Below are 25,070 nucleotides of genomic sequence, written 5' to 3' on the forward strand. Positions count from 1 at the left end.
CTATAATACTGCCCCTATGTACAAGAATATAACTACTATAATATTGCCCCTATGTACAAGAATATAACTACTATAATACTGCTCCTATGTACAAGAATATAACTACTATAATACTGCCCCTATGTACAAGAATATAACTACTATAATACTGCCCCTATGTACAAGAATATAACTACTATAATACTGCTCCTATGTACAAGAATATAACTACTATAATACTGCTCCTATGTACAAGAATATAACTACTATAATACTGCCCCTATGTACAAGAATATAACTACTATAATACTGCTCCTATGTACAAGAATATAACTACTATAATACTGCTCCTATGTACAAGAATATAACTACTATAATACTGCCCCTATGTACAAGAATATAACTACTATAATACTGCCTTCTGTGTACAAGAATATAACTACTATAATACTGCTCCTATGTACAAGAATATAACTACTATAATACTGCCCCTATGTACAAGAATGTAACTACTATAATACTGCCCCTATGTACAAGAATATAACTACTATAATACTGCCCCTATGTACAAGAATATAACTACTATAATACTGCTCCTATGTACAAGAATATAACTACTATAATACTGCTCCTATGTACAAGAATATAACTACTATAATACTGCCCCTATGTACAAGAATATAACTACTATAATACTGCTCCTATGTACAAGAATATAACTACTATAATACTGCTCCTATGTACAAGAATATAACTACTATAATACTGCCCCTATGTACAAGAATATAACTACTATAATACTGCCCCTATGTACAAGAATGTAACTACTATAATACTGCCCCTATGTACAAGAATATAACTACTATAATACTGCCCCTATGTACAAGAATATAACTACTATAATACTGCTCCTATGTACAAGAATATAACTACTATAATACTGCTCCTATGTACAAGAATATAACTACTATAATACTGCCCCTATGTACAAGAATATAACTACTATAATACTGCCCCTATGTACAAGAATATAACTACTATAATACTGCTCCTATGTACAAGAATATAACTACTATAATACTGCCCCTATGTACAAGAATATAACTACTATAATACTGCCCCTATGTACAAGAATATAACTACTATAATACTGCCCCTATGTACAAGAATATAACTACTATAATACTGCTCCTATGTACAAGAATATAACTACTATAATACTGCTCCTATGTACAAGAATATAACTACTAACTACTAACCAGGGGAAGAGTCTTGAGGAGATCATTTGCATATTCCCAGTGCCTTCTGGGATAAGTGAAGAGTCTCCGCGAGCTCAACGATCACTGGGTTTTGGCCGTTGCAGCTGAAAAGAGGAAATCGGAAAACCAGGGGAAGAGTCTTGAGGAGATCATTTGCATATTCCCAGTGCCTTCTGGGATAAGTGAAGAGTCTCCGCGAGCTCAACGATCACTGGGTTTTGGCCGTTGCAGCTGAAAAGAGGAAATCGGAAAAACCGCGCGATCATCTTTCATCGTTTTTAAGAAATCTCAAGATGGAAGAGGCCAGGAGCCATTTGGTGAGCTGCATTTCTTGCTACATGTTCACAGACTTACCAGTGGAAAAGCCAAACTTCACATGCCACAAATGCAAGCTTGTGTCCCTGTTGGAGGAAAAGTTGCAAAATCTCGAAGAGAGGTTAGCTACGTTGAAGATCATTAAGGAAGGTGAAGAGTTCTTGGACAGAGCAGAATTATCTCTTCATGTTACAGAAAGAGAAGAAATTCGAAGTGCACCTGAAGAAACAGAGGAATGGAGACATGTGACCCAGAGAAGCAGGAGGATCAGGAGGCAGTCAGCACCCATACTGCTCAGAAACCAGTACCAGGCTCTCACGCAGGAAAACGATGAAGAAATACATCAGGATAAGACTTTGCCAACAAACAGCAACCTTGTACGCCTTCAGAGTCCTCCTGGATGGAGAAAGAAAAATGTTGTGAAGAAGAAACGGAGAGTGGTGGTCATGGGGGATTCCCTGTTGAGAGGAACAGAGGCCGCTATCTGCAGACCGGATATAACTTCAAGAGAAATGTGTTGTCTTCCAGGTGCAAAAATTAAAGATGTGTCTGACAGGATATCAGGACTCTTCAGACCTACAGATGACTACCCATTCCTGCTACTACATGTGGGGACAAATGACACCGCAAGAAACGACCTGGAAACCATCTGCAGAGACTTTGAAGACTTAGGCAAGAAAGTGAAAGAACTGGGAGCGCAGGTGGTCTTCTCTTCCATCCTCCCAGTGGATGGCCATGGAACAAGGAGGTGGAATAAGATTCTGCAGGTGAACAACTGGCTACGTCGATGGTGCCGTCAGCAACGATTTGGATTTCTGGATCACGGAGTGAACTACTTATACGATGGACTACTTGCTAGAGATGGGGTGCACCTTACGAAGTCTGGAAAACATGTATTTGGAAGTCGCCTTGCTACACTTGTAAGGAGAGCTTTAAACTAGAACAACATGGGAAGGGAAGCAAAAGACCAGAAAAAGCCATACACCTGACAAATGCTATTGAGAACTCTGCTATTAGAAGTGGAAAGGAAGAACAAAGACGAAAGAATCTAATTAATAAAAATATTGGAGAAAGAGAAACCAATCACAAACTAAAATGTTTCTATACTAATGCACAAAGCATGGGCAACAAACAAGGAGAATTGGAACTACTAACACAGGAAAAGAAATATGATGTCATTGGAATCACTGAAACTTGGTGGGACAATACACATGATTGGAATACAAGACTAGAAGGATACAACTTATTTGCAAGAAACAGACTTGATAAACGAGGAGGAGGTGTCGCATTGTATGTTAGAAACGCGTATATCTGCACAGAGATTGAAGCTTCAGAGACTGGGAGTTCTGTGGAAACTGTTTGGGTAAGAATACAAGGACAGAACAATGGAAAGGACACCATTGTAGGCATTTACTACAGGCCGCCTGTGCAAGCTGAAGCTATGGATGAACTCTTTATGCATCAAATGGCCAAGTTCTCCAAAAAATATGACATAGTTGTCATGGGAGATTTCAACTATCCAGACATTTGTTGGGAATCTCTCTCAGGCAAAACTAACAGGTCAAGGTAATTCTTATCCTCTCTTGCTGACAACTTTATCTTCCAAAAGGTAAGGGAGAAAACAAGGGGAACTGCTACCTTGGATCTAATCCTTATAAACAGGGAGGAAATGGTTGAGGAGGTAAAAGTGGCTGGGACCCTAGGAGGTAGCGACCATGCTATTTTAGAATTTTGGTTAACTAGAGGCGGAAGACCTGTGAAGACTCAGACATCAAGGTTAGATTTCAGAAAGGCAGATTTTAAGGGATTCAGAAAGAGAATTGGAGGGATCCAATGGCTGGATATCCTTAAAGACAAAAATGTCCAGGAAGGATGGGAAATCTTGAAAAATGAAATTCTCAAAGCACAGTTGTTAACAATTCCGAAAAGAGGGAAGAATAGGAAGCAGTTAAGGAAACCAGGATGGATGAACACAGAACTTAAGCACATGCTAAAAAGGAAGAAAAAAATGTTTATAAAATGGAAAGAGGGAGGCATATCTAAAGAAGAATATAATGCTGTCTGCAGAACCTGCAGGGCACAAATCAGATTATCTAAAGCTGAAAATGAATTGAGGCTTGCAAGAGATGTCAAAAGCAATAATAAAGGATTTTGGGGATATGTCAAAAGTAAAAGAAAAGTCAAAGATGCTATAGGATTTTTACAGGATGAAAATGATGAAATGGTAAGACAGGATGTTGAGAAGGCTGAACTTTTAAATTCCTATTTTGCATCTGTTTTCTCTCAGAAAGGAAATGTAACATCAACTGTTATTCACTGTCCTATTAAGGGAATAGAAGAATCCAGGATATCTATAAACAGAAAGATAGTGAGGAAACACTTAGCTAGCCTAAATGAATTCAAGTCTCCAGGTCCAGATGAATTACACCCCAGAGTACTGAAGGAGATAGCAGAAGAAATTTTTGAACCCCTCTCTATAATCTTTGAAAATTCTTGGAGAACAGGAGAAGTGCCAGAAGACTGGAGAAGAGCAAATGTTGTTCCTATCTTCAAAAAGGGGAAGAAGGTGGACCCAGGTAACTATAGGCCGGTGAGTCTGACTTCTATACCAGGAAAGATCTTTGAACAAATTATAAAAACAACATGTATGTCAATACCTGGATAAGAATGAAGTGATTAAACAGAGTCAGCATGGGTTTGTAACTAATAAGTCATGTCAGACTAACTTAATTTCCTTCTATGACGGTATCACTGATTGGGTGGATCAAGGAAATGCTGTAGATATAGTATATCTTGACTTCAGCAAAGCATTTGACAAAGTCTCTCATACAATCCTTATTGAAAAAATGATTAAGTATGGAATGGACAAGGCAACTGTTAGGTGGATTCATAACTGGCTTAGTGATCGGACCCAAAGAGTGGTCGTAAATGGCTGCACATCCAGTTGGAAGAATGTCTCAAGTGGGGTACCACAGGGCTCTGTCCTGGGCCCTGTATTGTTCAACATCTTTATCAACGATTTAGATGAAGGAATTGAGGGTAAACTGATTAAATTTGCTGATGACACAAAGCTAGGAGAGATAGCTAATACTAGAGAAGAGAGAGAGAGGATTCAAAAAGATTTAAATAAACTGGAGAAGTGGGCAGCAACTAACAGAATGGTTTTTAACAGGGAGAAATGCAAAGTACTACATCTGGGCAATAAAAATGGAAAAAACATATATAGAATGGGAGGAATAGGGCTAAGTGACAGCACATGTGAAAAAGACTTGGGTATACTAATAGATCACAGACTGAATATGAGTCAACAGTGTGATGCAGCAGCAAAAAAGGCAAATGCAATTCTAGGATGTATTAACAGAAGCATACAGTCTAGATCACGTGAAGTCATTATTTCCCTCTACTCCTCTTTGGTCAGACCTCATCTGGAATATTGTGTCCAGTTTTGGGCACCACATTTTAAAAAAGACATCAACAAACTGGAGCAAGTTCAGAAAAGAGCGACCAGACTGGTGACCGGTCTGCAAACCCTGTCTTATGAGGAAAGGTTGCAGGATTTGGGAATGTTTAGTTTGCAAAAGAGAAGACTGAGAGGAGACTTAATAGCTGTCTACAAATATCTAAAGGGCTGTCACATTGTAGAAGGATCAACTTTATTCTCATTTGCACAAGGAAAGACTAGAAGCAATGGGATGAAACTGAATGGGAGGAGACACAGATTAGATATTAGAAAAAACTTTTTGACAGTTAGAGTGATCAATGAGTGGAACAGGCTGCCACGAGAAGTGGTGAGTTCTCCTTCAATGGAAGTCTTCAAACAGAGGCTGGACAGACATCTGACTGGGATGATTTAGCGAATCCTGCTTTGAGCAGGGGGTTGGACCAGATGGCCCAGGAGGTCCCTTCCAACTCTACGATTCTATGATTCTATGATTCTACTATAATACTGCCCCTATGTACAAGAATATAACTACTATAATACTGCCCCTATGTACAAGAATATAACTACTATAATACTGCTCCTATGTACAAGAATGTAACTACTATAATACTGCCCCTATGTACAAGAATATAACTACTATAATACTGCCCCTATGTACAAGAATATAACTACTATAATACTGCTCCTATGTACAAGAATATAACTACTATAATACTGCTCCTATGTACAAGAATGTAACTACTATAATACTGCTCCTATGTACAAGAATATAACTACTATAATACTGCCCCTATGTACAAGAATATAACTACTATAATACTGCCCATGTGTACAAGAATATAACTACTATAATACTGCCTCTATGTACAGGAATATAACTACTATCATACTGCCCCCTATGTACAAGACTATAACTACTATAATACTGCCCATGTGTACAAGAATATAACTACTATAATACTGCCCCTATGTACAAGAATATAACTACTATAATACTGCCCCCTATGTACAAGAATATAACTACTATAATACTGCTCCTATGTACAAGAATATAACTACTATAATACTGGTCCTATGTACAAGACTATAAGTACTATAATACTGCCCCTATGTACAAGACTATAAGTACTATAATACTGCCCCTATATACAAGAATATAACTACTATATTACTGCTCCTATGTACAAGACTATAACTACTATAATACTGCCCCTATGTACAAGAATATAACTACTATAATACTGCCCCTATGTACAAGAATATAACTACTATAATACTGCTCCTATGTACAAGAATATAACTACTATAATACTGCTCCCTTTGTACAAGAATATAACTACTATAATACTGCTCCCTTTGTACAAGAATATAACTACTATAATACTGCTCCCTTTGTACAAGAATATAACTACTATAATACTGCCCCTATGTACAAGAATATAACTACTATAATACTGCTCCTATGTACAAGAATATAACTACAATAATACTGCCCTATGTACAAGAATATAACTACTATATTACTGCTCCTATGTACAAGAATATAACTACTATAATACTGCTCCTATGTACAATAATATAACTACTATAATACCGCCTCTATGTACAAGAATATAACTACTATAATACTGCTCCTATGTACAAGAACATAACTACTATAATACTGCTCCTATGTACAAGAATATATCTCCTATTATACTGCCTCTGTGTACAAGAATATAACTACTATAATACTGCTCCCTTTGTACAAGAATATAACTACTATAATACTGCCCCTATGTACAAGAATATAACTACTATAATACTGCTCCTATGTACAAGAATATAACTACTATAATACTGCTCCCTTTGTACAAGAATATAACTACTATAATACTGCTTCCTTTGTACAAGAATATAACTACTATAATACTGCCCCTATGTACAAGAATATAACTACTATAATACTGCTCCTATGTACAAGAATATAACTACTATAATACTGCCCCTATGTACAAGAATATAACTACTATAATACTGCTTCCTTTGTACAAGAATATAACTACTATAATACTGCCCCTATGTACAAGAATATAACTACTATAATACTGCTCCTATGTACAAGAATATAACTACTATAATACTGCCCCTATGTACAAGAATATAACTACTATAATACTGCTCCTATGTACAAGAATATAACTACTATAATACTGCCCCTATGTACAAGAATATAACTACTATAATACTGCTCCTATGTACAAGAATATAACTACTATAATACTGCTCCTATGTACAAGAATATAACTACTATAATACTGCTCCTATGTACAAGAATATAACTACTATAATACTGCTCCTATGTACAAGAATATAACTACTATAATACTGCTCCTATGTGCAAGAATATAACTACTATAATACTGTATCTGTCCTTTCAGGAAACATTTCAGAAGTCCCAGAGAGGTGTCAGAACCTTTAATCAGTGCGTGTCTGGGTGACAAGACTGCAAAGATCGTTCAAGTCAATGAGCAAAAGTCCACATGATTGCCAGTGTCCTTGAAAACTAAAGATTGTTTTTAGACAAAATCACAGTTTGGTATAATAAATTGCTCTTTTATTCATTAGTTCCAATTTAACTCAGTTTTAAGTTTGCCCAATTTTGCTCCTATCTGTGATGATACTGGTGGAAAAGGTTGGAATCCAAAGGTTGGGGGATCATGAGCAAGCAACAGCAAGTGGTGGTAGAATCCTTTGGACGTAGCAATGGGAGCTGTGGAAGCAATCTGGAGAGGGGGGGGAACAGTCTGGGTGAGACAGTTCTGGAGCTGGAGACTACAGCGACACTAACAGCTAGACACAATACTCAAGCACTGGGCGAGGGATCCATGGGGCTTCAGGTAGGCCTAAACAGGAAACAAAATGTCTTCCACTAGTTCAACACTGGCCATCTTACTAAAGTGCAAATGCAAGACTAAGGCTACTTTCACATTTCCGTTTTTAAGCATCAGGAGCGATGCGGCGAAAAATGTAAAAACCGGATCCAGCGCCTGTTGCCACCGAATCCGGCTGTTTTCCCGTAGACTTGCATTATCGCCGCATTGCGCCTGATGGACATGCGGCGTGTCCGGCTTTTGACGGTTACGGCAAAAAATACCTGTCCGGCGTTTGCAAAAAACGTTCCCTGCAACGTTTTTTTACAGCACCGGACCACTTTTTTGCAGAGAGCATGCCCAAAGACTCTCTCTCCCTCTCCCTCTCCTGCACCGTCTCTGGCCTAAACTGATGATCCGGCGGGCTGCGGCTTCTACCAGATCCGGTTTCACAACTTTTTGCTGCAGCCCGCCGGATTAAAAGAACAGAAATGTGAAAGTAGCCTAAATAAGAGCCTCTGTTGTGAATTCGCTTTCTGGCCCACCTCTGGTTACTGGTGAAGGTAGTGGAGATGGTTATATTGACAGAGGGGTCACAAGTTCTCTTTCCGGGCTCCCTCTGGTGGTTACAGGAGGTAATGGAGCTGATCTAATTAACAGAGGCCTGCCACCTGATAATGAGGAGGACGATTGGACATTGGGAGTTTCCGACTGGATTTAAGACAGCCGACTCCCTCTATCCCTGCTGGGGATTTTTTCCTGCCTCATGAGGTCTTAGTTTCCAGCTCAGTCCCTGCATGCTCAAGCTAAGTGTTCTTTTGCTATTGTTCACATTTTATTTGGTTTTGTCTGTTCAGTTTTGTGTGGTCAGCCAGTCCAGGCTGTGGCTGTGCTGAATTTCCATCCTTATGTTACTGTTTGTGCCAGTTTGTTTTTTTCCCTTATTAGATTGCCCTCTCTTTCCTCTGCTTTCAGAATATACCAGAGTGCTGATATAGTGAGCGAAGTCTAGTGACTTCAGTATTTTTCTATAAGAGCTGTTGGGCATTTTTTGCAGGGTTTTTTGCGTGATTGCAGACAGAGTCTTTCCTTTCCTGTCCTGTCTAGTTAGATTGGGCCCCATCGTTTGCTCAGCCTATTTTCCTACCTGCATTTGTGTTTTCATCTTGTCTCACCGACAATATATGTTTGGGGGCTATCTATTCCTTTGAGGTCTGCTCTGGGGCAGCTTAGGCTGGTTTCACATTTGCGTTTTTTTTCACGGTAATTTAGCGCTAAATAGCGCATGCGTTTTTTTTTCCTATACTTTGCATGGGATGCGCTTATGTGCGCTTACCCATGCGTTTGTACGCGTTTTACCGCGCATGCGTTTTTTTGCGGTATGCGCTCGGGCACACAAAATGCAACTTGTTGCATTTTTTGTGCGTCCGATTTGCCTCAAAAAAACGCATGCGCGCGCAATGCGTTTTTTTACAGCAAGACACCCATTATAAGTCTATGGTGAGCATATGTGCGCATTGGCATGCTTATGTATGCGTTTTTTTGCACATGCGTTTTTTTTTTTACCATTAGTTTAGACAATGGAATTTAGGGGTTTGGGTAAAGTTAGGGTTAGTTAAGGGGGTTTAGGGTTAGGGTTAGGGTCAGGGTTAGGGTTAGGGTCAGGGTTAGGGTTAAGTATGGTTTGGTTAAGGGTTAGGGTCAGGGTTAGGGTTAGGGTCAGGGTTAGGGTTAAGTATGGTTTGGTTAAGGGTTAGGGTCAGGGTTAGGGTTAGGGTTAGGGTCAGGGTTAGGGTCAGGGTTAGGGTTAAGTATGGTTTGGTTAAGGGTTAGGGTCAGGGTTAGGGTTAGGGTCAGGGTTAGGGTTAGGGTTAGGGTCAGGGTTAGGGTTAAGTATGGTTTGGTTAAGGGTTAGGGTCAGGTTTAGGGTTAAGTATGGTTTGGTTAAGAGTTAGGGTCAGGGTTAGGGTTAAGTATGGTTTGGTTAAGGGTTAGGGTTAGGGTTAGGGTCAGGGTTAGGGTCAGGGTTAGGGTTAGGGTTAGGGTTAGGGTCAGGGTTAGTTTCAGGGTTAGGGTTAAGTATGGTTTGGTTAAGGGTTAGGGTTAGGGTTAGGGTCAGGGTTAGGGTTAGGGTTAGGGTCAGGGTTAGGGTTAAGTATGGTTTGGTTAAGGGTTAGGGTCAGGGTTAGGGTTAGGGTTAGGGTTAGGGTCAGGGTTAGGGTTAGGGTCAGGGTTAGGGTCAGGGTTAGGGTTAAGGGTTAGGGTCAGGGTTAGGGTTAAGTATGGTTTGGTTAAGGGTTAGGGTCAGGGTTAGGGTTAGGGTCAGGGTTAGGGTTAGGGTTAGGGTCAGGGTTAGGGTTAGTAAAGTCATAGTTTGGGTTAGTGTGAGGGGCCACCTAATGTTGGAAAAAAACGCAAACGCGGTAAAAACGCACTAAAAACGCATACAAACGCATAAAAACGCTGCGTTTTTTTCATGCATGCTCATAAAAATGCTTGAAAAAAACGCAGCAGTTGTATGCTTTTGTATGCGTTTTTCAATGCGTTTTTTTGCGGGAAAAACGCGCTGCAAAAAAAAGCAAGTGTGAAACAGGCCTTAGATTTCCACTTTCTTGCTTTAGGCTTATTTAGTTCTCCGGCTGTGTCGAGGCGTCAAGAATCATCGTAGGTACGCTCCATGGCTACTGCTAGTTGTGTGGATAGGATCAGGGGTCTACAATCCGCTTAGTTACCAACTTCTCTGGTTTTCTGTGGCTTAGCTTGGTCTTGCTTTCCTCCTCGGTGACCCAATCATAACAAGCCTCCAGTGGTAAGGAGTGGAAATGCAGTACAATTTAGCAAAGTGAATAATAGCAGCCACTAGGGGTCAATCCACAAAATTACAACAGAATCCGGACAATATCACCCCCAAAGGTTCTATTTACCCCCTAGTTACTGTATGAATAGTCCAGCTTTTGCTCCATTGCTGCTGGTAGAACATGTACTGTGCAATCCCTATCAGCTGGCTTCTTGCCAGCATATCTTTGCTTTGCAAGGGTCTAGAACAGAGTTTATACTGTGAGGGATGGAGCCTCCTTCATTACAGTGCAGACAATTTGTATTAGGAAGCTGAAGTCATAAAGTCAGTGGGTGTGATAGTAAGAGAATCAATGTACTGCAGGATGGGGCTGTAAATAGAGGAGAAGAATGATACACTGCAGAGTATGGGTGAATATAAAGGGGCAGAGAGGAATAATGAAGAATGGTATTGTATATAGAGGGGCTGAGAGCAAAGATATCTGTATGATGGCGCTGTATACAGGAAGCTGAGAGTGATAAACTGCAGGATGGAGCTGTGTTTAGAGATGCTAAAAGGAGTGATATAATGCAGTATTGGGCTGTTTACAGAGAGTCTTAAGGGCCTGTCACACTAAGAGATATCGCTAGCAATATCGCTATAACTAGTGACGTTATAGCGATATTGCTAGCGATATCTCTGTGTGTGATACTTACCTACGACCGCTCCCCCGCTGGTTATCGCTGATCGCGCGAGAACGCTCAGGAGTGTTTCTCGTCGTCAGCTTCCTGTGGCGCTTCCTGCTGTGAGGACGAGCGACGCGTGGAGCCGGGTGGGAGGACGCAGGATCGCCTGGTGTGACAGGTAAGTAGCGATCCCCGTACCCAGCGATGTCGCTAGTGAGATCTGCCTGTGTGGCAGCTCACTAGCGACCACTTAGCGATGCACCAGCAATCCTGACCACGTCATCGCTGGTCGGGATCGCTGGTACATCGCTAAGTGTGACAGTACCTTTAGAGTTGTGGTATAGTGCAAGATAAGATTGTTGAGAGGAGAGAAATGATATACTGCAGGATAGAGCTGTGTGTAAAGGGGCAGATAGGAGTGATGAACTGAAGGATGAGAATGTATATAGAGGGGCTAATAGGAAAGATATCTGTAAGATGGGGCTGTATACAGGAAGTTGAAAGTGATATACAGCATGATGGGGCTGTGTTTACAGAGGCTGAAATAAGTGATATACTGTTAAATGGAGCAGTGTATAGAGGAGCTGAACCTCCATTGATTAAAAGCTCTTAAATGTCTTTATGACTTGTCAAAAGTTTTTACAACTAAACTTAAGTACTAAAACCAGTTGAGTACCAAAGGCAGGGTGCACTGAGTGCTCTGGGTTCAGCAGAGCTGGGTGAGTGCTCAAAGGTCAGTAGAGGTGGGAGAGCGCTCCAAGGTCAACAGAGATGAGTGAGCACTCCAAGGTCAGCAGAGATGGGTGAGCACTCCAAGGTCAGCAGAGGTGGATGAGTGCTCCATGGTGAGCAGAGATGGGTGAGCGCTCCAAGGTCAGCAGAGGTGGGCGAGTGCTCCATGGTCACCAGAGGTGGGAGAGCGCTCCAAGGTCAGCAGAGGTGGGTGAGCGCTCCTTGGTCAGCAGAGGTGGAAGAGCGCTCCATGGCCACCAGAGATGGGTGAGCACTCCAAGGTCAGCAGAGATGAGTGAGCACTCCAAGGTCAGCAGAGGTGGGTGAGCGCTCCATGGTCACCAGAGGTGGGAGAGCGCTCCAAGGTCAGCAGAGGTGGGTGAGCGCTCCAAGGTCAGCAGAGGTGGAAGAGCGCTCCATGGTCACCAGAGATGGGTGAGCACTCCAAGGTCAGCAGAGGTGGGTGAGCGCTCCACGGTCAGCAGAGGTGGGTGAGCGCTCCACGGTCAGCAGAGGTGGGTGAGCTCTCCAAGGTCAGCAGAGGTGGGTGAGCGCTCCAAGGTCAGCAGAGGTGGATGAGCGCTCCAAGGTCAGCAGAGGTGGGTGAGCGCTCCAAGGTCAGCAGAGGTGGGTGAGCGCTCCAAGGTCAGCAGAGGTGGGTGAGCGCTCCAAGGTCAGCAGAGGTGGGTGAGCGCTCCAAGGTCAGTAGAGGTGGGTGAGCGCTCCAAGGTCAGTAGAGGTGGGTGAGCGCTCCACGGTCAGCAGAGGTGGGTGAGTGTTCGAAGGTCAGTAGAGGTGGGTGAGCGCTCCAAGGTCAGCAGAGGTGGGTGAGCGCTCCACGGTCAGCAGAGGTGGGTGAGCGCTCCACGGTCAGCAGAGGTGGGTGAGCGCTCCACGGTCAGCAGAGGTGGGTGAGCGCTCCAAGGTCAGCAGAGGTGGGTGAGCGCTCCAAGGTCAGTAGAGGTGGGTGAGCTCCAAGGTCAGCAGAGGTGGGTGAGCGCTCCAAGGTCAGCAGAGGTGGGTGAGCGCTCCCAGGTCAGCAGAGATGGGTGAGCGGTCTAAAATCAGCAGGGGAACAGAGGTAAGTGAAGCTCTGTCTATAACATTACATGGATCTGTAGGCTTTACTTTGGGCATCGTAGTCATTTACTTTGATCTAATCTTGATGCAGAAGTTGGGCCCCCCTCAACATCTGTGAGCCACTTATCCAGGACGCGCTTATATCTTTACCTTGTGTTTTATTCATTCTCATTATACTTCCCTGACTGCAGATTTCTGATTTTGTGCTGTGTCCCAGACTTCTAAAAACAGCCCGTCAGCACTGATAATATTATAGTGTAAGAGCGGAATGATCAAACCCCTGGCTGATCAGAAGCCCTTCTCCTACAGTAATGCGCTGTGACATTAACTCTTTCATGTGTATGCAAATCTCAACCCTCCAATAGAGATCCATCGTCTTCAGGAGCTTATGCCGAGAATGGAATCTAAACTGAATGATATACATGGAATTCTATCCAGGAGGATTCATGTTCTGGCCGGGCAGGTGTCAGCAGAAATACTCAGATTAGTCAGCTCCGTTCTTGCAAATAAACAAATCCACATCAACTCATACAAATGCAAATGCTGAACTAAAGTCATCCAGTCGTGCCCTGTCACCCAGGCAGGAGATTTCATTTCACTGCAGGATTGCTAAAGAATGTTTGATCGCTGCTGGTTTTACTGCTGTGACCTCCTATGTTCATGAGATCGGAGGTCCTCTGTCCCCCACGTGAAAGAAGATGTAATATGAAGACATGATCACTGCTCCTTTCACTTTGCACCAGTCTGCCACCCTCATAGAAGAGAATAGAGAAGTGGTGAAACATGTGTTCTACCACCCTCATAGAAGGAAATGTAGTGGTGGTCGCACATGCACATTACCACCCACATAGAAGTGACTGAAGTGGTGGTCATGTTAGGGGTTGCAAGGACGGTATTATTCCCCACACTCGTCACGGTAAATTGATGATTCACGTTTTACTGTGTAAATAGGGTTTTATTCGTAATTGCTGTAGTATGTATATTACTGTGCAGGGAAAGAGCAGTTATTAGTTCACTAGATGGGGATACTTTGGTGTAAATTATTAACATAGGAGGGATCTACTGTGGGTAAGCCAGGAGCATTTCCTGATTATAATCAGTAGGGCCAAGGAGCCCAGACAGTCCTGTAGAGCTTTAGAGCTCAGGACAGCACAGTGACATCGCAACGTTCACAAGTTATGAGCCCAGTTTGTCCAGGGCCTGATATTGGCCGAAGGTTGCAGCAGGAAAATGATGCAGGGCAGCACCAGGATGTGGCAGCTAACTACATGGGCAGATGCCCTTATGTCTGGGGCAAAACAGACAGGGGACCTCCTAAAGTTAGTGAAGATGCACAAGAGAGATGCTGCGGTACCTGACGGGTCGGTACATCCCAGGGATACCCTGGGAGGGAAGAGGGAAGAGACAGGGAAAGCAAAAGATGCATACTGTTGTAATGACTGGAGGTCCAAATAAGATCCAGTGGGTCACAAACCAAGACTGAGGGAGAAATCCCAAAAGAGACTTTACTCAAACAGCAAATAAAGTAGAACTTAGTATATGGAAGAAACAGATTGAATACCCTTATCAGTACACTCATTCAACTGGAGCTAAAATCCCTATGCCAATCCAAGGTTCTCTGAAGAGTATATTACAGAGGGATTTGAAGTAAAATTAACTATCAGAAAGGTCAATTCAGGTACTCAGAGAACAGGTGTTAAGGCCCTGTCACGGGGTCCTTCTCCGATACCACACAATCAACAGAGCGAGGGAAGTGTGAACAATCCCAAGACCATTATTACAGGCAAAATTAGATGGTCCATAAACAATCCACCACACAGAGGATGCAATAGTCCAGAACAAGAATGCAGTCCAGTAACAGGATAAAATGTCCAGGGAGACGAGATTCCAAAAGTCTAGCACCAGAGGATAAAATGGGACCTTCTCTCTGGGGTGCAGTGTTCACGAAGCTCTCCACACAGGAACTGACTTGTCCACCTCCTCTCCTCCCCACCCCCTTCCTTGTGTACAGCTCCTGTCCTCCCCAGCCCCCTCCCTATGTCCAGGGGTGGTCAGACAGGTTGAGGAGACAAAGGAGCCTTAGGGATTAAGGAACTGCAGGGGGTCATCAAGAGACAGATACAGTCAGGCTATAGACATACCAGGCAACAAGAAAAACACTCTGAAAATCAGTGAAATAGAAATATACACAAAATGATATCCACATTGCATATCACACCATCACAACCTCTCCCCCCCCATAATAAGTGAGCACGCTATGAGGTCTACACAGCCCTCTGGCCTGCTCACTTTAGTCCACATTGCTCAGTTATTTATAGTTCCTTGTACAGTGGCAGGGGTAGGTCGGCCTGGGGAGCCTATGGTTCTTCTTGTCGAGACAGACCATCGGCGTTCTGGTGTTGGCTTCCCCGCTTGAATTGGATGGAGAAGCTGTAGGGTTGTAAGGAAAAGCTCCACCGCAGCAATCTTCCATTGTCCCCTGCTACGCGGTTCAGCTATGTGAGGGGGTTGTGGTCTGTAACAATTGTAAAGTCTCTGCCATACAAGTATGGCTGCAATTTTTTTAGCGCCCATACGATGGCAAGGCACTCCTTTTCAATAGTGGCATAGGCAACTTCCTGATCAAGTAGTTTCCGACTGGCAAAATCAACAGGATGTTCTTCTCCGGCGGCGTTCACTTGGCTAAGTACTGCCCCAATCCCAAAGGTGGATGAATCCATCTGCACAAGGGACCTGCGTTTATAATCAGGGGCAGCCAAGACAGGAGCAGTGACGAGGGCGGTCTTTAACGCTGAAAAGGCATCCTAGCATGCCGTCGTCCACGTCATATTCCTAGGCATGTTCTTGCGGGTCAGGTTGGTTAGGGGCTTGGCCAAAGTGCTGAAGTTAGAAACAAATTTGCGATAGTAACCAGCAGTTCCTAAAAATGCAAGTACCTGCTTTTTTGTCTTTGGTCTACACCAGTTGCTAATGGCTTCCATCTTGGCAGGCTCAGGCCTTAGGGTCCCACCCCCTACTCTATGCCTGAGGTACTGCACCTCAGCCATCCCTATTTGGTACTTGTCAGGGCGAATGGTCTGTCCTGCAGTAAGGACACAGTCAAGCACTATGCCCAAGTGTTTAAGATGTTCCTCCCAGGTTGTGCTAAAAATGGCAATGTCGTCTAAGTAAGCACAGGCAAAAGTCCTGACATTGTTGTAACAGTCGATCTACCAGTCTCTGGAAAGTAGCGTGGGCAGTTTTCATCCCAAAGAGCATTCCCAGGAACTCAAAAAGCCCAAATGGAGTAATGAAGGCCGAGCGCTCCCGAGCGTCCTCCGTTAGGGGTAGCTGCCAGTACCCCTTGCTCAAGTCTAACGTGGTCACAAATTGGGCACTGGCCAGACGATCCAATAGATCATCAATCCTGGGCATGGGATTAGCATCACTCTTGGTGGCATCATTTAATCGTCTGTAATCAACGCAGAATCGTGTTGTACCATCCTTCTTGGGGACCAGGACGACAGGAGAGGCCCAAGAACTGTGAGATGGCTGAATAACTCCCAGTCATTTCATCTCCTCCAGTTTGTTCTTTATCATGCTTTGTACAGCCTCTGGAACCCGGTAGGCAGCCTGCTGGATGGGGCGTTGTCCGGGGGTTGCCACATGGTGGCTGGTGAGAGTAGTCTTCCCCGGCTTTGAGGAGAAAGCAGCAGCCCTCGGCCTTAGTACGGCGACAATATTGTCCTTTTGTATATCCGATAAATGGGAGCCCAGCGGCACGTGTTCCAGTGATCCTCCAGCTTGGGCAACCTGGAGGAGATCGGTGAGATAATCATCGTCGGCGGTATCACTAGGGGGGTGGCAGACAGCTAGAACAGGCAGAGATCGGTCGTGGTAGTCTTTCAGCATGTTAATGTGGACGTTTTTTGTCGTCGACCACTAGAGTCCAGGGCAATAACGTAATTAGTGTCATTAATTTTCTTGACAACCTGAAAAGGGCCTTCCCACACTGCTTGAAGCTTGTTGGCAGAGGAAGCAGTAATCATGAGCACTTGTTGTCCTTCCATAAATTCCCGGTTCCTGGCATTACGGTCATTACGGTCAGTACCAGGTTTTTTGTCTGGACTGGGCCATTCGCTGATGTTCTTTAGCCAAGGTAGCTAGCTGGGCGAGACAGTCTCTGAACCCTAGAACATAGGGAATGATGGGCATTCCGGTATCCGAGATGTCTCCCTCCAAATGTTCTTTCAGAAGAGTGAGAGGCCCACGGACCTTCCGGCTAAACAGTAGTTCGAGGGAGAGAACCCTGTGGACTCTTGGGGAACCTCTCGATAGGCGAAGAGGAGATGTGGCAGGTACTTTTCCCAGTCTTTTTCAACGTCAACAAAAGCCCTCAGCATATTTTTTAGGGTTCCATTAAAGCGTTCACATAGTCCATTGGTCTGCGGGTGGTATGGGGTGGTGCGAATGGCTCGAACACCACAGGTATGCCATAGGGACTGGACCAAATCTGACATGAACTGAGTGCCTTGATCCGATAATATTTCACTAGGAAACCCTACCCGGGTAAAGATGGTGACAAGGGCCTCGGCTACCTTTACTGCTGTACTGGACAGGGCCACAGCTTCAGGATACCTAGTGGCATAGTCCACCATGGTAAGGATATATTTTTTCCCCGGCCGGCTGGGGTTGGCGAGAGGACCTATGATGTCGACAGCTACACGTTGGTTCCACAATTATGGGCAGGGATTGCAGGGGTACCTTATGTCAAGCTCCTGGATGCCGCATTCGCTGGCACCTATCGCAGGTGCGGCAATAATGGGCTACTGACTGCGAGATGCCCGGCCAATAAAACCTTTGGGTGAGTCTCTTTTCAGTCCTTTTTCTCCCTTGATGCCCAGCCAAGGGGATGTCATGGGCCAGTTGGAGTAGCTGTGCCCTGTACTTCTGAGGGACAATGAGCTGCCTGGTCGTTGCGTCAGGGTTGCCGTGGTCACTGCCCTTTGTTACACGATAATACAGTCCGTTTTCTCGAGTGAAGCCATCCCCATTATCTCCCATGTGCCCAGTTTCTGCCTTTCACCTAAGGGCTGCTAAGGTAGTGTCACCCTCTATTTCTCTCCTAAACTCCTCTCTGTCCCAAGACTCTCCCAATGTAGTAGCAGCGAGCGTATTGCTTACCGACTCTGATGCGGTTCGTGGTGGTTGCTCCCCGGTGAGGTCCGGATGATGTAGTGCTTGAAGGGCCTGTAGTCAGGTGACTGCTCCCACAAATTGGCACTGTAACTCCCCAATGTCGTTACCAAGGAGGATATCTGTAGGAAGACCTTCCATAACTCCAATCCAACACAGTTTTTCTCCACAACCATAATCCAAACGCACAGAAGCTCGCTGTATATATTTGCGGGCACCCCCCACCAGGACAATGGGAATTCCTGGACCCTAGTAAATTGTCTTGGGTCAAACCACACGGGGGTTAGCGATAGTCAAGAATGCCCCCGTGTCTCTTAATCCTGACACTTTGTATCCATCAATTAAGACATCCTGCAGGTGGCGTTGCCGTTGCTTTGAGTAGCTAAAAGACAGAGGCTGGAGTCCGTACACACCAGGAGGAGTATCTATGGTGCCGTGGTCGGTGGTCCACTCTGGTGGGGGTGGTGGTAGCTCTTCCTCAGGTGGGGTGGAGTGCACAAGATGCACTGGACGAGGTGGGGCTGCGTGGGGCTCCCTCCGAATCCTGGAGGGACAGCCAGACTGCAAATGTCCAGGTTGCCCACACCCATAACACCTCCTCTCTGTGATACCCCCAGGTCGTGGTCAGAACTGTTGGGGCCTAGGATTGTAAGGCATGATTGTCATCGGCTTGCGACTAGGTGGAAGGGCAGATATAATTGGAGGGGGAAGCAGGCCGTGGTTCATTGTCCAGAAGCCTCCTCTATTGCGGCCATATATTAAGAGCGTCATCTGCCAGGGCTGCAACTCCCTCCACGGTACACGGCATGCGCTCCCGGACCCATTCCCGTACCTCTGCAGGGCACTTGGCAAGAAATTGTTCTATAAGGATCGACTGTATAACATCTTCCACAGTAAAGGCGTTTTATGCTTCCAGCCATCTTGGACATGCCTGGGACATCTTATGTGCATACATCCTAAACGATCCCCCCGTGGTGGATGGGAGGTCTCGGAACTTGGCCCTATATGAGTCTGGGGTGATAGCATGGTAATCCAGGATAGTCCACTTTTCAATGTTATAATCCCGGTTCCGCGGTGCGTCAATGGTTCGGTAAGCCTCCGCCATGCTTCCGTTCAGGAGCCCCACTAACAAACGCATCCAGCCAGAGTGGGGCACCTCCATCACAGCACACTGCTGCTCAATGTCCTTGAAGAACCCCTCCACATCTCTGGAAGCCTCATCAAATGGCTTAAACTCTGTCCGGGTGATCCGTACAGGCTCCCGGATCGTTGGGGTTACACTCCACATTGCGTTACTCCCTCTTTCAAGCTCCATTGCTTCCTGTCTCCACTGTGCCCAGCGGGCAGCCTCCTCCTTGTACTCCTGAGAGACACCGGGGCACAGAACCGCCATCTCTTCTTCGTACCACACCAACCACTGGCTTTTTGGGATGGGGATCCCTGTCTTCAGTGCTCGTCCTTCAGAGATCTGGGAGGAAGTGGCCGGGCTAGCACCCACCAGTAGGTCATTTAAGGAATCATTAGTCAGTCCCTGGTAGTTCAGGCCCAGGTCTCTGGCTCTCTCCTGTAAACTGGATACAGTCCAATTTCTGTGCTCACTCTATGGGTGGTTCTTCATTGGGTTATGCTCTGTTGATTCCACCGCTGCCACCAGTTGTCACGGGGTCCTTCTCCGATACCACACAATCAACATAGCGAGGGAAGTGTGAACAATCCCAAGACCTTTATTACAGGCAAAATTAGATGGTCCATAAACAATCCACCACACTGAGGATGCAATAGTCCAGAACAAGAATGCAGTCCAGTAACAGGATAAAATGTCCAGGGAGACGAGATTCCAAAAGTCTAGCACCAGAGGATAAAATGGGACCTTCTCTCTGGGGTGCAGCCTTCACGAAGCTCTCCACACAGGAACTGACTTGTCCACCTCCTCTCCTCCCCACCCCCTTCCTTGTGTACAGCTACTGTCCTCCCCAGCCCCCTCCTTATGTCCAGGGGTAGTCAGACAGGTTGAGGAGACAACGGAGCCTTGGGGATTAAGGAACTGCAGGGGGTCATCAAGAGACAGATACAGTCAGGCTATAGACATACCAGGCAACAAGAAAAACACTATGAAAATCAGTGAAATAGAAATATACCCAAAATGATATCCACATTGCATATCACACCATCACAGGCCCCATCACACTTAGCGAGATCGCTAGCGATGTCGCTTAAGCATCACCAATTTGATGACGCAATAGCAACATCGTCAGCGATGTCGCTATGTGTGACATGCAGCGGCGATGTGGCCCCCGATGCGATGTCGCTGATCGTGCTTGAACGTCCTGGGCCGTTTTTTGATCGTTGGCGTCCCGCTGGTGCGCCTGAATCGCTGAGTTTGACTCCCTTTATAAATGACGAGCAACCTCGTTGGCGACTCATATCTCTGCGGCGCAGGCGGGACTAGGTTGAATCGTTAAAACACTACATGCTGTGTGACAAGGTCCCAACGACCGCCGAGGTCGTTATACAGATTGCTGATCGCTGTTGCATCATTTAGGAGATCTGCCTGTTTGGCAGCTAACTAGTGACCATGTAGCGACACACAAACGATCTTTGCCAGGTCGTGTCATTGTCGTGATCGCCGGTGCATCGCTTACTGTGACGGGGCCTTAAATCGAATGTAGTGATATCAAGGGACCCCCTGGAATGGCACACTGAGTATAACCTATACAAGCCTACAATAACAATACATGTACAGTAAATATAATACAAAGGTCCTTAAGTGCTTCAACTAGAGATACCCGGGTATCTATGACTATGGTACCTTTAACCTGAGGTGAGTCTCCTCTCAGGCATATAGATTGTATCGGCTGCATCCAGTCCTAAATCTTCGGCGCCAATCAGTTGCATCAACACAAGGTTCCTCATCTTGCCTGCCGGTGCCGAGTCCAAACGCTGGGGATTTATAATTCTGTAGCCTCAAGATGCCGTCTCTCCTCCTGCAGTCCTCACGAATTCTCCTAGAAGCAATACGCCTGCTTCTGTGTAAAAGGTCTGTCCATTATTGCTTCTCAGCTCATCACAACAAGGACTTCACAGAGCTCCACAGTCACACAGCTCTAAGGAACGCTCAATCTTTGTTCCACAGCAAGGTTTCAGGCTCCCAACATGAAGGGTTGCAGTACACAGTCTCTTACAGCATTCAATCTCTTTGCTTCTCACAAGCTGCTCCACACACACAGTGTCTCTCAGGGCAGTCTCTCTTCTCTTCTCGAAGCTTCTCTTAAGGCCCCGTTACATTTAGCGATGCACCAGCGATCCCGACAACAATACGACCCAGTCAGGATTGCTAGTGCATTGCTAAATGGTAGCTAGTGAGCTGCCAAACCGGCAGATCTCACTAGCGATGCAGCAGCGGTCGGCGGACGATACTTACCTGTCACACACAGCGAGGGTGACGTCTTCCGCCCCCGTCCATGGAGTTGCTCGTCGGCGCCAGCAGGAAGCCGGCGACGAGACATGGACCAGGCCGATCTCGCGCAATCAGCGATATCCAGCGGGGAGGCCAGTTGGAGGTAAGTGTCACATGTACCGAGATCGCTACCGATATCGCTGTTGCGTCACAAAATCGGTGACGCTTTAGCGATATCGCTAGCTATCTCGCTATGTGTGAAGGGTGCTTTACAGCTCCAGACAGCCGACACTCAGCCCCACCCCACAGCACACACAGACCCCCGGGCACTCGCAGCACCTGCTCTTAGCTGCAGCAAGCAAACACCACAGGGTCCTAGTGCTCTCCTGTTGTAATCACAGTTCACCCTCTTACATGCCACCCCACTAGAGGTTGGTGTCCCGGACATACCTCCCCACTCAAAGTCATCCTGAGCATATCGCTGGGGAGGTATTCCTGCCGTAGATCGGGCAGTTCTCCTGAGGCCTACTCCAACAGGCGCAGCCCCAGAGGGAGCGGAAGCCTCTCCCGTGGAGTTGCCAGAGGGCACAAGTGAGGTTGCCTCCTCCTGCAGCACGGCGTCCTGTGACACAACGTCAGGACCTAGCAGCTGACCAGATGCTCTCTCCTCAGCAGGATCCACCACATTCTCAACACTCTCGTCACACGGGGACAGATTGGTCAAAGGGGGCAACTAAGAAGGCTCGGATCATACCCTTGATCTAAGTGTATTCCCTGCTGACACCCCCTTCTCATGCACCTCGCAGGCAACAACCACTCTGTGTATATGAGTTTGACATTCTTGTTCTCTCTATTAAAAATGGGCATTTTATTTATGGGAAAGTTAATTTGTCCCATTACTTCTCAGCCCCGAAAAAGAGGCTACTTGTAGAAAAATGGCTGCAATTCTTAAATGTTTCACAAGATATTTTTGTATGACCCCTTTAATTGAATCTGAAAGCCTCCACTTCAACTGGATCTCAGCGGTTTCACTTTACATCCAAAATAGCGGCCTGCAGAGCTGAAATCACGAAGATTCAGTAACTGTCCAAATATTTCTGGACCTGACTGTAGGTGCCGGCTGTATTCCATAATTCGGAGTGGATCACGCCTGAAGACGACAGTGATTGCTATTGCATCCAGGGGGTCTTATGAAGGCCCCCATATCCCCCATGCTATTATTCCTATAAAGATCTGGGAGAGGCTTCATAGAGACAAGTAACTGTACAATACACAGCAATGTATTGTAATATTGTATAGGCGATCAATCAATGGTAGGTTCAAGTCCCCTAAAAGGACTAAGAAAAGGAGGAAACAAAAAACCTAAAAAAAACCTTAACTCAGACACCTTTCTCTTAGCCCCTTAATGTCCAATGACATGCACAGTCCGTCATCAGACATTTCCCCTGCTTTGATGAGGGCTCCGGCGCTGAGCCCGCATCAAAGCCGGGACATGTCAGGTGTTATGAACAGCTGACATGTGCCTGCAATAGGCGCCAGCGGAATCGCCGTCCGCCCGCACCTATTAACTAGTTAAATCCCACTGTCAAAGCTGACAGCGGGCATTTAAATAGCATTTCCGGCCGCCGGGCCGGAAATGACATCATCGCTGACCCCCGTCACGTGATTGGGGGTCGGCGTCATGTTGCCTGGACAACCAGAGGTCTCTATGTTGTTCCAGGCATATGGCTTTCAGCGCCACCTGGTGGTCGGCGCTGAAAGCACAGCAGTAAATCTGCTACATATGGGCGATCTGCTCATCGCCCATATGTAGCAGAGCCGATCGGGTTGCGCATGCTTCTAGCCTCCTATGGAGGCTATTGAAGCATGCCAAAAGTTAAAAAAAAAAAAAAAAAATGTTTAAAAATGAAAAAAAATTAAAAAAACCTAGAAGTTCAAATCACCCCCCTTTCGCCCCAATCAAAATAAAACAGTAAAAAAAAATCCCACATACACATATTAGGTATCGCCGCGTTTAGAATCGCCCGATCTATCAATAAAAAGAAAGCATTAACCCGATCGCTAAACGGCGTAGCAAGAAAAAAATTCAAAACGCCAGAATTACGTTTTTTTGGTCACCAAGACATTGCATTAAAAGGCAATAACGGGCGATCAAAAGAACGTATCTGCACAAAAGTGGTATCATTAAAAACGTCAGTCCGGCACGGAAAAAATAAGTCCTCATGCGACCCCAGATCATGAAAAATGGAGACGCTACGGGTCTCGGAAAATTGGCCTTTTTTTTTTTTTTTTTTTTAGCAAACTTTGGAATTTTTTTTCACCACTTAGATAAAAGAGGACATAGACATGTTTGGTGTCTATGAACTCGTAATGACCTGGAGAATCATAATGGCAGGTCAGATTTAGCATCTAGTAAACCTAGCAAAAAAGCCAAGCAAAAAACAAGTGTGGGATTGCACTTTTTTTGCAATTTCACCGCACTTGGAATTTTTTTCCCGTTCTCGAGTACACTACATGGTAAAACCAATGGTGTCATTTAAAAGTACAACTCGTCCCGCAAAAAATAAGCCCTCACATGGCCATATAGACGGAAAAATAAAAAAGTTATGGCTCTGGAAAGAAGGGGAGGGAAAAATGAAAATGCAAAACCAAAAATACCCCCTGGTCGTTAAAGGGTTTAAACATAAAATGTTATAAATCAACAATGAGGAAACAAGGTGTGCGTAATTGTCTGCACTAATAAAATATAAATATAAAAATAAAGTGAACACAGAAAAGGAAAAATTCAAAAATCCCGCAATTGATGCTCGTCCCCTAAAAAATGCAATAAAAGCAGATACCCCACAATGGTATAGATAAAAATGTCAGAAAAAAGCAGCTCACACAGGTTCATAGATGGAAAAAGTCACAGAAATTCAGATCTCAAAAACCTATTTTGCTCGTGACGCCATTTTCTAACAAAGTTCTGAATTTTTCATAATCACTAAAATATTTTTAAAAACATCTTATACATTTGGCAATTGTGTTATCGTACTGAACAGTACAATCATTTTTACCCCAAAAAATGAATGCCACAAAAGCAAAATCCTCCCAAAAAAATCAATAGCTGATTTTTCTTTTTTTTTATCATTTTACGATACTTGGAATTTTTTTTTACCCGGTTTTCAGTACATTGAAAAAAACAAGCTATGGCGATGAAAAAGTGGAAAAATTACGGATCTTGGAGAAAAAAAAAGGTAAAAAAAAAAATGCGTCAAAAAGGAAAAAAAAAAAAAAAAAATGCCTGGTCCTTAAGGGGTTAAAGAATGTGATGAGTATTTGTACTTATCTGTTTCTTGCAGTTCAGGTATTAAATGTATAATGTGGATTTACACCGC

The sequence above is a fragment of the Dendrobates tinctorius genome, unplaced genomic scaffold (assembly GCF_039654945.1).
Source record: "Dendrobates tinctorius isolate UK_male_01 unplaced genomic scaffold, ASM3965494v1 ptg000095l, whole genome shotgun sequence".
Taxonomy (NCBI): domain Eukaryota; kingdom Metazoa; phylum Chordata; class Amphibia; order Anura; family Dendrobatidae; genus Dendrobates; species Dendrobates tinctorius.